This window comes from Schistocerca gregaria, chromosome 1 (assembly GCF_023897955.1).
Source record: "Schistocerca gregaria isolate iqSchGreg1 chromosome 1, iqSchGreg1.2, whole genome shotgun sequence".
Classification (NCBI taxonomy): Eukaryota; Metazoa; Arthropoda; class Insecta; order Orthoptera; family Acrididae; genus Schistocerca; species Schistocerca gregaria.
The window spans coordinates 1,088,755,346-1,088,770,355 of record NC_064920.1 but is presented as its reverse complement, the minus strand read 5'-3'; positions in this window follow the sequence as shown (position 1 = coordinate 1,088,770,355).

Below are 15,010 nucleotides of genomic sequence, written 5' to 3'. Positions count from 1 at the left end.
GACCTGTAACATGCGGTCGTGCATTATCCTGCTGAAATGTAAGGTTTCGCGGGGATCGAATGAAGGGTAGAGCCACAGGTCGTAACGCATCTTAAATGTAGCGTCCACTGTTCAAAGTGCCGTCAATGCGAACAAGAGGCGACCGAGACATGTAACCAATGGCACCCCATGCGATCACGCCGGGTGATACGCCAGTATGGCGATGACTAATACCCGCTTCCAATGTGCGTTCACCGTGATGTCGCCAAACACAGATGCGACCATCATGATGCTGTAGTCAGAACGTGGATTCATCCGAAAAAATGACGTTTTGCCAGTCGTGGACCCAGGTTCGTCGTTGAGTACACCATCGCACGCGCTCCTGTCTGTGATGCAGCGTCTGAGGTAACCGCAGCCGTGGTCTCCGAGCTGATAGTCCATGCTGCTTCAAACGTCGTCGAACTGTTGGTTCTGATGGTTGTTGTCTTGGAAACGTCCCCAACTGTTGACTCAGGGATCGAGACGTGGCTGCACGATCCGTTACAGTCATGCGGATAAGACGCCTGTTATCTGGACTGCTAGTGATACGAGGCCGTTGGGATCCTGCACGGCGTTCCGTATTGCCCTCCTGAACCCACCGATTCCATATTCTGCTAACAGTCATTGGATCTCGACCAACGCGAGCAGCAATGACCCGATACGATAAACCGCAATCGCGATGGCTACAATCCTACCTTTATCCAAGTCGGAAACGGGATGGTACGCATTTCTTTTCCTTATACGAGGGATCACAACAACGTTTCACCAGGCAACGCCGGTCAACTGCTGTTTGTGTATGAGAAATCGGTTGGAAACTTTACTCATGTGAGCACATTGTAGGTACCGCCATTGGAGCCAGCCTTGTGTGAATGCTCTGAAATGCTAATCATTTGCGTATCACAGCATCTTCTTCCTGTCGGTTAAATTTCGCGTCTGAAGCTCGTCATCTTCGTGGTGTAGCAATTTTAATGGGCAGTAGTGTACTTTCAAAATCAGAGGTTAAGTCTGTATACATTTACAATGAGATGTCTAGTGTTGAGCAAGCCAAAGGAACTGATCACTTTACAGTGACCGAGGCCTCCACAGCGGGTCAGGCACCTTCGCTGTCTTCCCAATGGTGCAAAATCTGATGATGGCTCTTAATTAAAAGGACGAAACTGGTCAGAAGTTTACATCGGTTGCAATCAAGACTGCTTTTAAATAATTGTAGACGGAATTACGTAAGGATAATAAAAACGGCATACCTGATTTTGAAAGTAGATTAATCACTACTAATAATAAGGAGTTAAAGGAAGGTAAGGGTTTGACAATAAAGTCTGACAAAAGCAATTCTCTGGTCGTAATCAAGGAGAAGGAGTACGATGCAAAAGTGCTTCATCACTTTGCAGAAAGTGGTGTCAATTGGTAGAGCAGGATACCAGAAGGTTTTATCAGGTAGTTTTGAAGAAGAAAATAGATGTGAATCATAATTTATTTCCCCCGCAAGAAAAAAGAATGCTGTTGAACACGAAACGTAGACTTCCTCTAACCAACGCCCTTATAAAATTACGTAAAGGAAACAAAATTAGAAGTGTGATAATCAATAGCAAGGAGGCCCTGTAACATTGCGAATGCAGGATGCATGGCAGCTGCTACCGGTATATAATTTTTTGTAATTTAAATGCTTTCTCTTTATGAGTAAGGACATTGCTTCACTGTATGTGTAAATGTAGGTAGAAGTCTGTTGACATTTCATTGTATTTATCTGTGTGTTACTGTGAAACTTATAAGCCAAAGGAATTGTTATTTGCATCGATTAGCAGCGGTAATAGCAGTGTTTGTGAATTGTAAAACCTTTGGGGGGAGTTGTTGCGCGGAGCGCACAGAAAGAAAGAGATGGGTTCCAGGGCTTGTAGTGTGCGCAAGTGTGGTGTTAACACTCTCGCAGTATAGTGTACCATTTCGACGACATCATGTACACGACGGCCAGACGTCTAGTAGCAGGAGTAAGGACAGTGAATGGTCGGAAGAAGCTGTATTAATTACGATTACCCGTTCCTGTAACTAGCTGTGCTCCACAAGAAGCTGCCGTCTTCAACAGCAGCAGCAATTCCAACAACACAGATTCGTCGTCGGGTACGAGTTTTGCCTTATGCACAGCACTGAAGTAAGACTGTTCATTGGTAGAAAGTATTAATGGCTAACCCAGCAGCACAACTGAATGTGATTTGATTGATAACATTTATTTAAATAATAATCAGTTAAACTCAGGGCGATTGTGTCCACATTTGCCTCGACATTGTTACCAAGCACGGTCTTGTTCCTTTTTTTTTTTTGTCCTTAATTTGCTAACCGAGTGTCATAAGAAACAAATGGAATAGTTACAGCCAGTTTATTAATGAATAATTTCACTTTTAAGAATTTTGGTCTCAGTCTACTTTCAATTAACTGTTGTACAACAGAAGCTACAGTATTTGAGCAAAGTAAAGTAATTTCATTTTTCAAGTTTGAGAATCAATCACTGGAAAAAAAATCCAGATCTAAAGAAATGCACAAATTAAGAGTGCTGTAGTTTTATTTATTTCACATATAGCTTGGAGCACATGGCTGTTTGGTTTGGTACGTGCTCTATTGTCTACTTCTGTACAAGTCAGTAAAAAAAGGCTCAGTTGTTCAAACAGTAATATGAGATCCAGTTTGCAAAATAAGTAACTCCAAAGGAAAAAGTGCTTGCTTTTTTTCTAAATTTCTTTGACGACGTTACGTTGAGGTCACTGAACGTCATTGTAGACGTAGATGTATCGAAGTTCAATGCTGACATACAGTTTAATTGCATATTGTCAAATCATTACTCGATTTTTTCATTTAATGAGAAACACAACTTAAGAGTGACTTCTCAGTTTTCTTTATCATTACATACTCACTTAAAATTAGTGTCAAAAAACGTGACAACATTCAGTTGCCACAACAGTGTTTCGTAATACATGTTTTTCTCTCCCATCATCTTGTACATGATTCTGGATGTAAATCGCCCGAGTGGGCTGGCGACCGTTCATTATTTCTTTTTCGTTCATCAGTGTAACTTTTGGATTAATGATCAGTGGTACCCCATTTCTGTCCAGTGTTGTTCGTGAGTGAATGTACAAGATAACTCTCATTTTTCCACATCATAACCCTGTGCGGTTTAATTACTTTTAATTTTAGCAGACCTTTCCATCAGAAGGGTCTGTTGTCCAATTTCCTCCTACTTATCGGTAATATTTCTTCGGGAAAGATAACCTTACCTTATTAGTAAAAATTCACTAGGCATAAACGCGATCCACGTCATGTTTTATTTCGCAAGCAGGATAGGCCGATTAGTAATGGGGAGGTTACAGCCTTATGGCGAAATCAAACAAATTTCTGTACAAAAAGTTAAAAGATGCTTACAGACTCCCAACGAACTATTGCGTTCCCAGCAATGTTTGCTTTGCCAACGAAGCAAAGGAGCTCACGCTTACGGAGAACGTGATTCTGGGCTCCTTCGACGTGCACGACATGATGTAGTCATCATTCTGTGCTATGAGACGCTGTTTTACTACAACTGTGTAACTGTTTTCCACAAAACGGAGAAACGTCCCTTTAGAAAAATTAATGAATTACTGTGCTGATAAACCTGTTACGTTATTTGATTTTCAAACAGCTGAGCAGAACTGAACGTACTCGGACATTTCGCTCTTTCCCTATTCTGAATCCGCTGTCCGTGGTAGTACGGTAGCGTCCTCGCTTCCCGCGCCCAGGTTCCCGGGTTCGATTCCCGGCAGGGTCAGGGATATTCTCTGCCTCGTGATGAATGGGTGTTGTGTGCTGTCCTTAGGTTAGTTAGGTTTAAGTAATTCTAAGTTCCAGGAGGCTGATGACAACAGATGTTAAGTCCCATAGTGCTCAGAGCCATTTGAACCCTATTCTGATCAACACTAAACTAACAAACAATGTTTTTAGCGCAACGCAATCTGACTTTCAATAATCCCTACAGAAGAATGGCCCTGACTAACAATAACCTATACCTTTCATGAATCACTTACCTCACAAAAATCTTTGTTACTCGAACTACTATATATATATATAATCAGTTCATAACATCCAGTCTTACAAATTTACTCTCTCTCTGATGGACACAAGTCCAGATCATCCGCTCTCAAAACTCCGCGATGTCACTCCCCACATCCACCACTGCTGGCGGATCACCTCCAACTGCGCAACACTACCCACTGCTCACATCCAACTGCCCAACACTACAATGGCGAATGTTCCAACAATGCCAACCAGCCAGCCAGTGATTTTCACGCAGAATGCTACGTGGCGTTACCAGTATAAAAACCTAAACAAGCTAGTTACAATGTATTGTGGCGGGTGTGGCGGAGCGGTTCTAGACGCTTCAGTCTGGAACCGCTCGACCGCCACGGTCGCAGGTACGAATCCTGCCTCGGACATGGATGTGTGAGATGCCCTTAGATCAGTTAGGTTTAAGTAGATCTAAGTTCTTGGGGGCTGATGACCTCAGATGATAAGTTCCATAGTGCTCAGAGCCATTTGAATTTGAAACGATATGTAATGTTTTTAAATGTTTTATATATGTAAACTACTCTGAACCACCAAAGAAACTGGCATAGGCATGCTTATTGAAATAGAGAGACATGTAAACAGACAGAATACGGCGCTCTGGTCGACAACGCCTGTATAAGATAACAAGTGTCTGGCGCAGTTGTTAGATCGGTTACTGAAGCTACAATGGCAGTTTGTCAAGATTTTAAGTGAGTTTGAACGTGGTGACATAGTCGGCGCATCTCCGAGGTAGCGATGAAGTGGGAATTTCCCCGTACGACCATTTCACGAGTGTACCATGAATATCAGGAATCCGGTAAATCATCACATCTCCGACACAGCTGCGACCAGAAAAGATCCCGCAAGAACAGGAAAAAGGACGGCTAAAGAGAATCGTTAAATGTGACAGAACTGCAACCCTTCCGCAAATTGCTACGGTTTTCAACCTGGACTACCAACAAGGGTCAGCGAGCGAACCATTCAACGAAACTTCATTTATATGGGCTTTCGGAGCCCTGATGACTGGATGACACAAAATTTTAAGCCTCACCTTGGGCCGTCAACACTGACACTGGATTGTTGATGACTGGGAACATGTTGCCTGGTCGGAAGAGTCTCGCTTCAAATTGTATCGAGCGGATGGACGTGTACGGGTATAGAGACAACCTCATAAATCCATGGACCGTGCATGTCACCAGGGGACTGTTCAAGCTGGTAGAGGCCCTGTAATGGTGTGGGGCATGTGCAGTTGGATTGATATGGGACCCCTGATACGTCTAGATACGACTCTGACAGGTGACATGTACATAAGCATCCTGTGTGATCACCTGCATCCATCCATGTCTATTGTGCATTCCGACGATCCTGGACAATTCCAGCAGAATGTGACACCCCACACGTCCATAATTGCCACAGAGTGGCACCAGGAACACTCTTCTGAGTTTAAACACTTCCACTGGCCACCAGGGAGGTGTACCAGTTTCTTTGGTTCTTCAGTGTATATGTATGTAGACGTTTGGAAGACAGCCATTTGTATGTGCAACGCAAACTCACACTAGTATTTGTGTAATACATGTGCAATTTTTGCTATCATTCACTGTGTTGATGTCAGGTTTAATAATGGTGCCTAGACGCATTCCCATTTTAAAACGCGAAATGCTCATTGGCGGCGGACGTGCGCTTGAACGTGAGACGCAACGCTAGCGCCTTCGGAAGTTTCCTGACGCTGTTGGCTGTGTTGACCTACAGTTTGATTTGGGCTTGGTAACAGGCATGTGTGGATCGTGGCATTCATCCCGCAAACATTTACAGAGCATATGATGCCACTTTTAAGTTTATTATTAAGATCAGAGACTTTCACTGCAGGTATGTTTGTGCTCAAATAACTAGGTTCTGCTACCTTTGAAATTTTTATTGCAATAACACTTTTGTATTCAGTTTTCATGGACAACTACGTACTGTTTTTGTAGCCTCAGGAAGCCAGGCTTGAAAATGAACATGTAAGGCTCGAAACTAGCCGTCTAATAAATAGTACAACTGTTGACAGAACCATTAATAAACACTTTAAGGAATTTAGACAAAGTTGTTGCTGCCGTCAACGAAATGTTGAAACTGAAGACTTCAGTATTTTGTTGAAAGTGAGGCAATATATTTTCGAAATAGATTAGGTGAATGAAATACGATCAGTAAAACAGCTGAATGGATTAGCCAGTGACAGTAAATTTTTACCGAATCGATTCTCATGAGGCATGAAACGATGAACAGGTTGTTGATTTTGGAGATTATGTGTGTGTGTGTGTGTGTGTGTGTGTGTGTGTGTGTGTGTGTGTGTGAGAGCGAGGGGGGGGGGAATGGAGAGCCAAAATTTCTAGAGAGAGAAAAGAAATTAGAGGCAGAACATGACTAGAAGAAGGGATTGGTTGATAGGACACATTCTGAGACATCGAGAGATCACCAGTTCAGTATTGGAGGGAAATTAGTGAGTGTGTGAGTGAGCGGGAGAGATTGTAAAAAATGGCGCTAAGCTCTATGGGACTAAACATCTGAGGTCATCAATCCCCTAGACTTGGAACTACTTAAACCTAACTAACCTAAGAACATCACACACATCCTTGCCCGAGGCAGGATTCGAACCTGCGACCGTAGCGGTCGCGTGGTTCCGGACTGAAGCGTCTGGAACCCTCGGCCACAGCGGCCGCCTGGGGGGATTGTAGAGGAAGGCCTAGAGATGAATACAGTAAGCATGTTCAAATGAGTGTAAGTTGCAGCAGTTACTCGGAGACGAAGAAACCTGCACAGGATAGGGTAGCATGGAGACAAGCATCAGACCAGTCTGTGGAATGGAAACCATAGCAACAAGACTGTTTATATTTGTGTTAGATGTTGTTGGCTTAAGGTACAGTAAATAATCTTCAGATGGTTACGGAATCTGTACAGTTTAAATGCATGTTTCACAAAGCAGACCACTGTGGGTGAGTAGCTGGATAGCTGTCACAGAAAGCACACGCGTGGACGCATTGATGGGCTACTTTTGGGATCCCAAGTGGTCAGAGCTTAGACTCCTTTTTTGCGTGGCTTGTTCCAGTGCGCGGGAAGACAAGACGGCTGGCCGTCTGCGCCGCCTCATGGGCACGAACGTGGTGGAGCTCAGCAATTACGTCTACATGGACAAACTGGAGCACGAGACTGTCAGGATGTACCACGACGACCTGCAAGAGCGCATCAACGAGAGGGCTCACCAGGCAGCGGTAAGCGTCGCCGCTCTCTTCTGAGTAGCGACCCTAGACCGCACCATCCAACGTGATCCACAGAGGTGACAATAGTCATAGGATACCTCCCAATATTATGTCGGACCTACTGTCGCCCGACGCAATGCAGCAGCACCACGTGGCATGGGCTCAACAAGTCGTTGGAATCCCCTGCAAAAATGAAATATAGACGTCACATAATTGAGAAAGTGCTGCCAGTGCAGGATTTTGTGCTCTATCTGACTTCTGGATTGTGTCCTGTAAATGTTTAATGTGATTCATATCGGTAGATGGGTACATCCAGATCATTCCCTCGAGTTGTCTGGCATGTTCTTCAAACCATTCGCCAACAATTGTGGCCTGATGAAATCATATCGTTGCTTGGTAACATGAATTCCACGAATGGCTTCAAATGGTCTCCAAGTAGCCGAACATCAGCATTCCCAGTCAATAATCGTTTCATTTGGAGCAGAGGACCCAGTCCATTCCATGTAAACACGCCCCACACCGTTTGGAGCCACCACCAGCTTACACACTGCCTTATTGCCTTGTTGACATCCTGTGTTCATGGCTTTGTCTAACCCTGCCATCAGCTTTTCCCAGTTGAAATCGGGACTCATCTGACCAGGCCACCGTTTTCCAGTCGTCTAGCTTCCAACCGATGTGGTTACGAGCCCAGGAGAGGCGCTGCGAGCGATGTCGTGTTGTTAGCAAAGGCACTCGCGTCGGCTGTCTGCTGTAATGGCCCAGTCGCTCCAAATTTCGCCCCACAGTTCTAACAGATACGTTATTTATACGTCCCACATTGATTTCTGAAGTTATTTTACGCACTGGCAACACTATGCAAACGCCGCTGCCCTCGGTCGTTAATCGAAGATGTCGACTACTGCGTTGTCCTTGGTGAGAGGTAATGTCTGAAATTTGGTACTCTCGGCATACTTTTGACACTGTAGACCTCGCAATATGGAACACCCAAACAATATCCGAAATAATGTCCCATGGGTCTAATTCCAACTACACTACTGGCCATTAAAATTGCTACACCAAGAAGAAATGCAGATGATAAACGGGTATTCATTGGACAAATATATTATACTAGAACTGACATGTGATTATATTTTCACGCAGTTTGGGAGCATAGATCCTGAGAAACCAGTACCCTGAACAACCACCTATGACCGTAACAACGGCCTTGATACGCCTGGTCATTGAGCCAAACAGAGCTCGGATGGCGTGTACAGGTACAGCTGCCCATGCAGCTTCAACACAATACCACAGTACATCAAGAGTGGTGACTGGCATATTGATATTGTGACGAGCCAATTGTTCTACCACCGTTGACCAGACGTTTTCAGTTGGTGAAAGATCTAGAGAATGTGCTGGTCAGGGCAGCATCGAACATTTTCTGTATCCAGAAAGGCCCGTACAGGACCCTCTACATGCGGTCGTGCATTATCCTGCTAAAATGTAGGGTTCCGCAGGGATCGAATGAAGGGTAGACCCACGGGTCGTAACACATCTGAAATGTAACGTCCACTGTTCAAAGTGCCGTAAATGCGAACAAGACGTGACCGAGATGTGTCAACAATGGCACCCCATACCATCACGCCGGGTGATACGCCAGTACGGAAATGACGAATACACTCTTCCAATGTGCGTTCACCGCGATGTCGCCAAACACGGATGCGACCATCAGGATGCTTTAAACAGAATCTGGAGGCATCCGAAAAAATAACGTTTTGCCATTCGTGCACCCAGGTTCGTCGTTGAGTTCATCATCGCGTCAAGGGTAACCGCAGCCATGGTCTCCAAATTGATTGTCCATGCTGCTGTAAACGTCATCGAACTGTTAGTGGAGATGACTGTTGTCTTGCAAACGTCCCCATCTGTTGACTTAGGGATCTAGACGTGGCTGCACGATCCGTTACAGCCATGCGGATAAGATGCCTGTCATCTCGACTGCTAGTGATACGAGGCCGTTGGGATCCAGTACGGCGTTCCGTATTAACCTCCTGTACCCACCGATTCCATATTCTGTAATAGTCATTGGATGTCGACCAACGCGAGCAGCAACGTCGCGATACGATAAACAGCAATCGCCATAGGCTACAATCCGACCTTTATCAAAGTCGGAAACGTGATGGTACGCACTTCTCCTCCTTACACGAGGCATCACAACAATGTTTCACTGCTGCTTGTGAATGTGTAGCAATTTTAATGGCCAGTACTGTAGATTGGTGGTTCCAGTCTCCCCTCGATCATCGTTTTTTTTTTCGTTCAATTTGAAATACGTACATCTCGTAATCGTAAAACACATCATCATTTTTATGAATAATACACGTCTTCTTGTTTCTGATTACATATTCATAAAGGTTGCTTCAACTAAGGAAATATAACAGTTTATTTTTCTAGACAAAAATGAAATACCAAATACCCCTTACATGGACTATGTATATTGTTTCATACCACAGATGTAGCCTCACACGAAACAGAACGATAAGCATCGTAGAAACAAGGAAGACATCGTTTTCACAACATCGAGCTGCATTTTTACATTTTTACTGTACCACTACAATATGAACTCAATGGAATTGATCCGGAGCCAAGTTGAGGGATTTGTCGCGAGAGATAAAAAGACTATTTAGGTGCCAGGTGTACTGCAACTAACGCACGGAGTTTTTTTCACATGTCTGCCGAATGCTGGCGGGATATAGAACGGCACGTCATAAAAGAAGAGGAGAAAATGCGGCGCTTGGGTGGCTTCGTGGATTCTGTTGTTCATAGACTCGTTACCAACGTAACTGATGACAGTTGCAGAACTGGATCGGGAAGGAGCTAAGCGATTACCAGACGATTGGAAATAATACCTTCAGTGGCTTCAGTATTCACCATACGGCGAAATCTGTGCGTCACACATAGCTGCTCAGAAAAATTACCTTGTCTTTAAGTTAGGAACTTTCATCAGTCTTCTCTGTAATTAGAATATATTATGCTAGGTGAGAAGGAGAGCATTTTATGCTTTCCTTCTAGTCACCTAAGAAGTGTGCGGTAGTGCTGGAGTTTTGGCGAATATTATTTCATTCTCTTTAAAAATTAAATTACTTTCGAAGCTGTAGTGTTCCTCTGTTCGTCTCTTTTTATGCAACTGCTCACATCATTGCAGGTTAGTTGGACTAGCTGGCTAGCCAGTGCTGTGCATGTTAAATTCTCCGGTAAAGCTGTTGTCCCGCACATTATCGCTGTCTATGTGCGTGTAACACAGCATAAAACTTACCCTTATGATCGTACTTGATTGTACTGGACGCATCTTGGCTTCCGCTCCACATGAAACGAAATACAAAGAGATTCAAGCAAAGGCGGAAGAATACATGCTGTAATGTTTACGTCAGATTTATTCTTATGATGAACAAGTATGTATATGTGCATTTCGCTACCCTATGGCTTTTTTCACCTCAGTATACATGTCCCGCCACACCCACCGACTTGTCGGCGAAGTCTCTAACACCCGTTGGCCAATGTCAAACAGTTGTCTGTTTAGGTGCTGCATAAATCTGTAACCCCATATAGAAAAAGTACTTGTTACTAGTATCTCTGTTTAAAATGTCTGCGCCGTGCTATTTTGACAGCAGTTGTCAGCTTCGCCGCGGATATGAGGTACAGTGCAGTGACGATGATACATCTGAGCAAGTGCGGGATGGTTCGTCCGTTAGAGCAGTGACCCATTTTCCTGCCACATGCAGACAAAATCGGAAGACTGGCTTTGTCCGTTATCGTGAGCTCCAATGTCAGGAGGGTAATGGAACCATTCAGTGAAACAGCGGGAATGGTGAGAGCAAAGAGCCTGTGTTGGGACGCCTCGTCCGAGATGCGGAAGACACCACTCAGCCGGCCGCGACGATATGAAGAGCATGTCCCCAAAGTGACGTTTTTCCAGGGACAAAGAAAAGTTTCTAGAAACAAAGATTTTGAATTAACTACTTTGTTTTCGTTCCTCAAGGCAAGTTTTTTGTACTTTTATGTTCCAGCGGAGAGAAAATCCTGGTCATTTTTAGGTGTTGGATAAACGCCCTTCGGGTATTCCAGTAACGTCACTTTACAACGTAATTACTGAAATGTTCTCTATATTATCATTAAAAAGAAATATAATTTTCATCTGTTTAATGTATTAATCCAAGAACAAAATCAGTCCCATATTTTTCGACGTCTACCAATCTTCTTTTCCCATTCAGGATCATGTGGGTGAATTCTGTCACTTGTCATTCTCGTGGAGTATTGTCTCCAATATTCACGATATTTTTGAATTTTTTCATTCATGTTGAAAGTATATAATTCTGTTCTAATGTCTTTATATCTTCTTGCGCAGCACTTCCTCTTCCTTAGGAACTTCGTTTCTGCTGCCTGAATGTTTTTTCTATTGCTGCGGTAACCCAGCTTTCGATTCTGTAGGAACGACAATCACTTCATAGAATTCCATGATAGTCTCTTTCGTACTTATGGCCCAATGTTCTGCTTATGGTATCACAGACAGTTTGGAATCCCTGTATTTATTTTCAGTGTCAGAGTCAAAATCAAACTGTATACCACAGCCTAAATAACACATATTTTCTCAAACAGTATTTAACTTACATCTCTTAGACTGAACACACCGTAGAGTAGTGTTAAACTTCATACAAAGAATTCATAAATCATTACATCCTGGAAACAGCATTCACTTGGTCTGAGAAAGAAACAGTTATAAAAAGGCTAAGGGCAATGCCTAAAAGTTATTCCTAATTTCTTTAAAATCTCGCTCACGTCAGAAAATGTTTGCTGCTAAAGGCTTTTGCCACGTTGCTTCACGTCAACTTTAACAGACCCCCTTTTTTGCCTGGTTTTAACATTGTGCACCTAATTATTGCACCTAAAATAGAAACGATTCTTGGCAACATACCTGCTTCAGGCTCACGTGGTACATTCTCAAGTGTTTCCAACGGCTGCGAAGAAATTAGACAGATCGATTATAAACACAGCAACGAGATATGTGGCTTTGGAGACAGCACTAGTTTTACGATGCCGTTTTCAGCTTGACAAACCGAAAATAAAACAGCAAGTAACATCTTGGAAAAAAGTGAAGACAACGTTTTGGAACTGCGATATGGATACTGGTATGGGATGGAGATACTTCAATCTGGAATTAGGCTGCCCATATTCACTAACTGCAATCCGGCAGCAAAATGGACCTTGCTTCGGTATGAATGACGCGGTCACATGACTTTTCAGGCCATCCTTGGTTCCTTTGTGGCAGCGACGGTTGAGAATTCGGCACACAAGCTGTGGTTTGGCAAAATTGCCATAGCTCTCTCGGCCAGCTGCACACATCCCGCAAGAAAAGTAGGACTTCGGTGATAATAGGTCTGCGACAGCAGGCTAGTTCTCTGTCATTGTTTTTTCGTCCCCTAGCAGGTTCAGGCTTTTCACCTAGGTATTTCAAGAAGGGAACTCTCTCAGTATGACTATCCTCTGTGGATATGTCGGGTTTTCTAGCATAGTTTTATTATTATATTACTATTTTACCTATTACTGGAATTCAGCACCTTGTAGCTCCAAATTTTCCAAATGTTGACACATTAGAGAAAACTATCTGATTATAAGGCCAAAGCAACGCAGGGGAGATGTCTAGGCAAATGGAACTTCCCGACGGAAGGGGAGGGGGGGGGGGGAGAGGGGGGATGGGGTCAAAAAGTGGGGACGGGAGGCAGAGACATTGGGACTACAATCAGAAAACGATAGCCAATTAGCGAGGAGCGCGCGGAAGTGATGCGCATTTAAACTCACTTAACCGGCAGCTAGCACTTGATCTGTTAACGAGCACAGTTGTTCATTAGATTAGCTGAAGATAATGATTTCAGTTGAACGATCAAAGCTAGGCAAATTTATACTTCTATCCATGGCTGGTAACGTTAGACGTGAATTTTCTGTGACATTTACTGAGTGTAGCTGCCCTGTTAAATTAACTACAGGTACGCGAAAACTAGCGTAAGGCTATTAATTGCTTAGTCGGACAAATCCGTACTGTTAAACACATGCAACAAGCTTGATTCCTTCCTCAATGAGGAGGACATTGTATATATACTAATCGAATGTGACAAATAGAATGATTACACTGGAAAATTTATTTAACATTAAGCATTATTTTTCTCTTAGACTAGCTCTTCGTTCCTTGGATTTATCCGTTCCCAGATGTATTTGCCATTCTATCCATTTTTGTAAATGGCAATGTTAAATTTCGAGGAGCTTTTCTTGTGTTTCATTATTGTGATGGTGCTGGCAGACTAATATACTTTCTATACTAATTATCTAACACAAGTGCTTGCTTATCTTAGTACAATTAGGTTATGTAATACATTGTGTTTTATATATTGTATGAAGTCAGGGATAGTTTGTATCATTGTGTGACATAATTCTGTCTGGTGGAAAGGGCTTTGTTTGTGAAAAAGACGTCCGTTTATCGTCGTTGAATGGCTGCAGTTTTATAGCTGTAGCTCCACAATGATGCACTTCTGACGTGTGGTTATCTGAAACAGTTTTTTAGATTCGATGTCCGCTACCCCTCTGTGACTTTAATACCAGGTTCGGTTACTTTATATTTACTTGCGCCCACAGCCCTGTAATATTTTAAAATGTATAATTTTTTTCTCGTGGACTATTATTGACTGTACATATTCACTATGGGCACGTTTACACCTTATTAAGGGGACTGGTGACCTCAGATGTTAAGTCCCATATGCTCAGAGCCATTTGAACCATTTGAATACTTTATTAGTCCGTTCTCAAGTAATAGTTCACTATGAGATGCGTTCATGAATCATTCTCATTAAGATGAATGTCTTCATGTCAACCATGTTTACACACTCCATTGTAAAATAAGTACGGAGTCCTCGTCATTTACATACGTTCTCTCCTGTCATCCACAGTTATACTCGGTGTATCACAACTCATGTTACACGCTTCTAAGGGTTCTAGAGGGGACGTAATAGATCAAGTCCGGAAAAGTCACCCAACGACACTACAGAGCGTCCAAGTTATAGGGGCCGGTGCCTGTAAATGTACAAAGCAATTCTGTGATGATGTTATAAGCTTTCTAGGATGATGGAGAAGTATAAAAGTATCAATTTCAGGTAAGGGTCCCTTTAACGGAAGCGAACGAATCGCAAGAGACAAGCGACAGCAGTTATGATACTTCTGACAGCGGAATGCGTGTACGGATACTGTTGTTGCTAAGATGGTACGGTAGGTAACTTTCAGAAGTGGTAGTATGAACCAAAACAAAGAAAAACTGTCCAGTGAAACTGAACAAGTGCTCGAAGTTCCTAAGGTATGCATTTTAGAGCCCATGTTTATCACACACTTTTTTCTTGTTTTCGAGCCGGCCGTTGTGGCCGAGTGGTTCTAGGCGCTTCAGTCCGGAACAGCACTGGTGCTACGGTCGCAGGTTCGAATTCTGCCTCGGATATGGATGTGTATGACATCCTTAGGTTAGTTAGGTTTGAGTAGTCTAAGTTCTAGGGGAATGATGACCTCAGATGTTAAGTCCCATAGTGCTCAGAGCCATTTGAACCATTTTTCCCTTGTTTTCGGGCGTACTACCACCTATCCACTACAGGCGCCAGCGCCTATAGCTCTTGACGCTCTATAGAGTCACT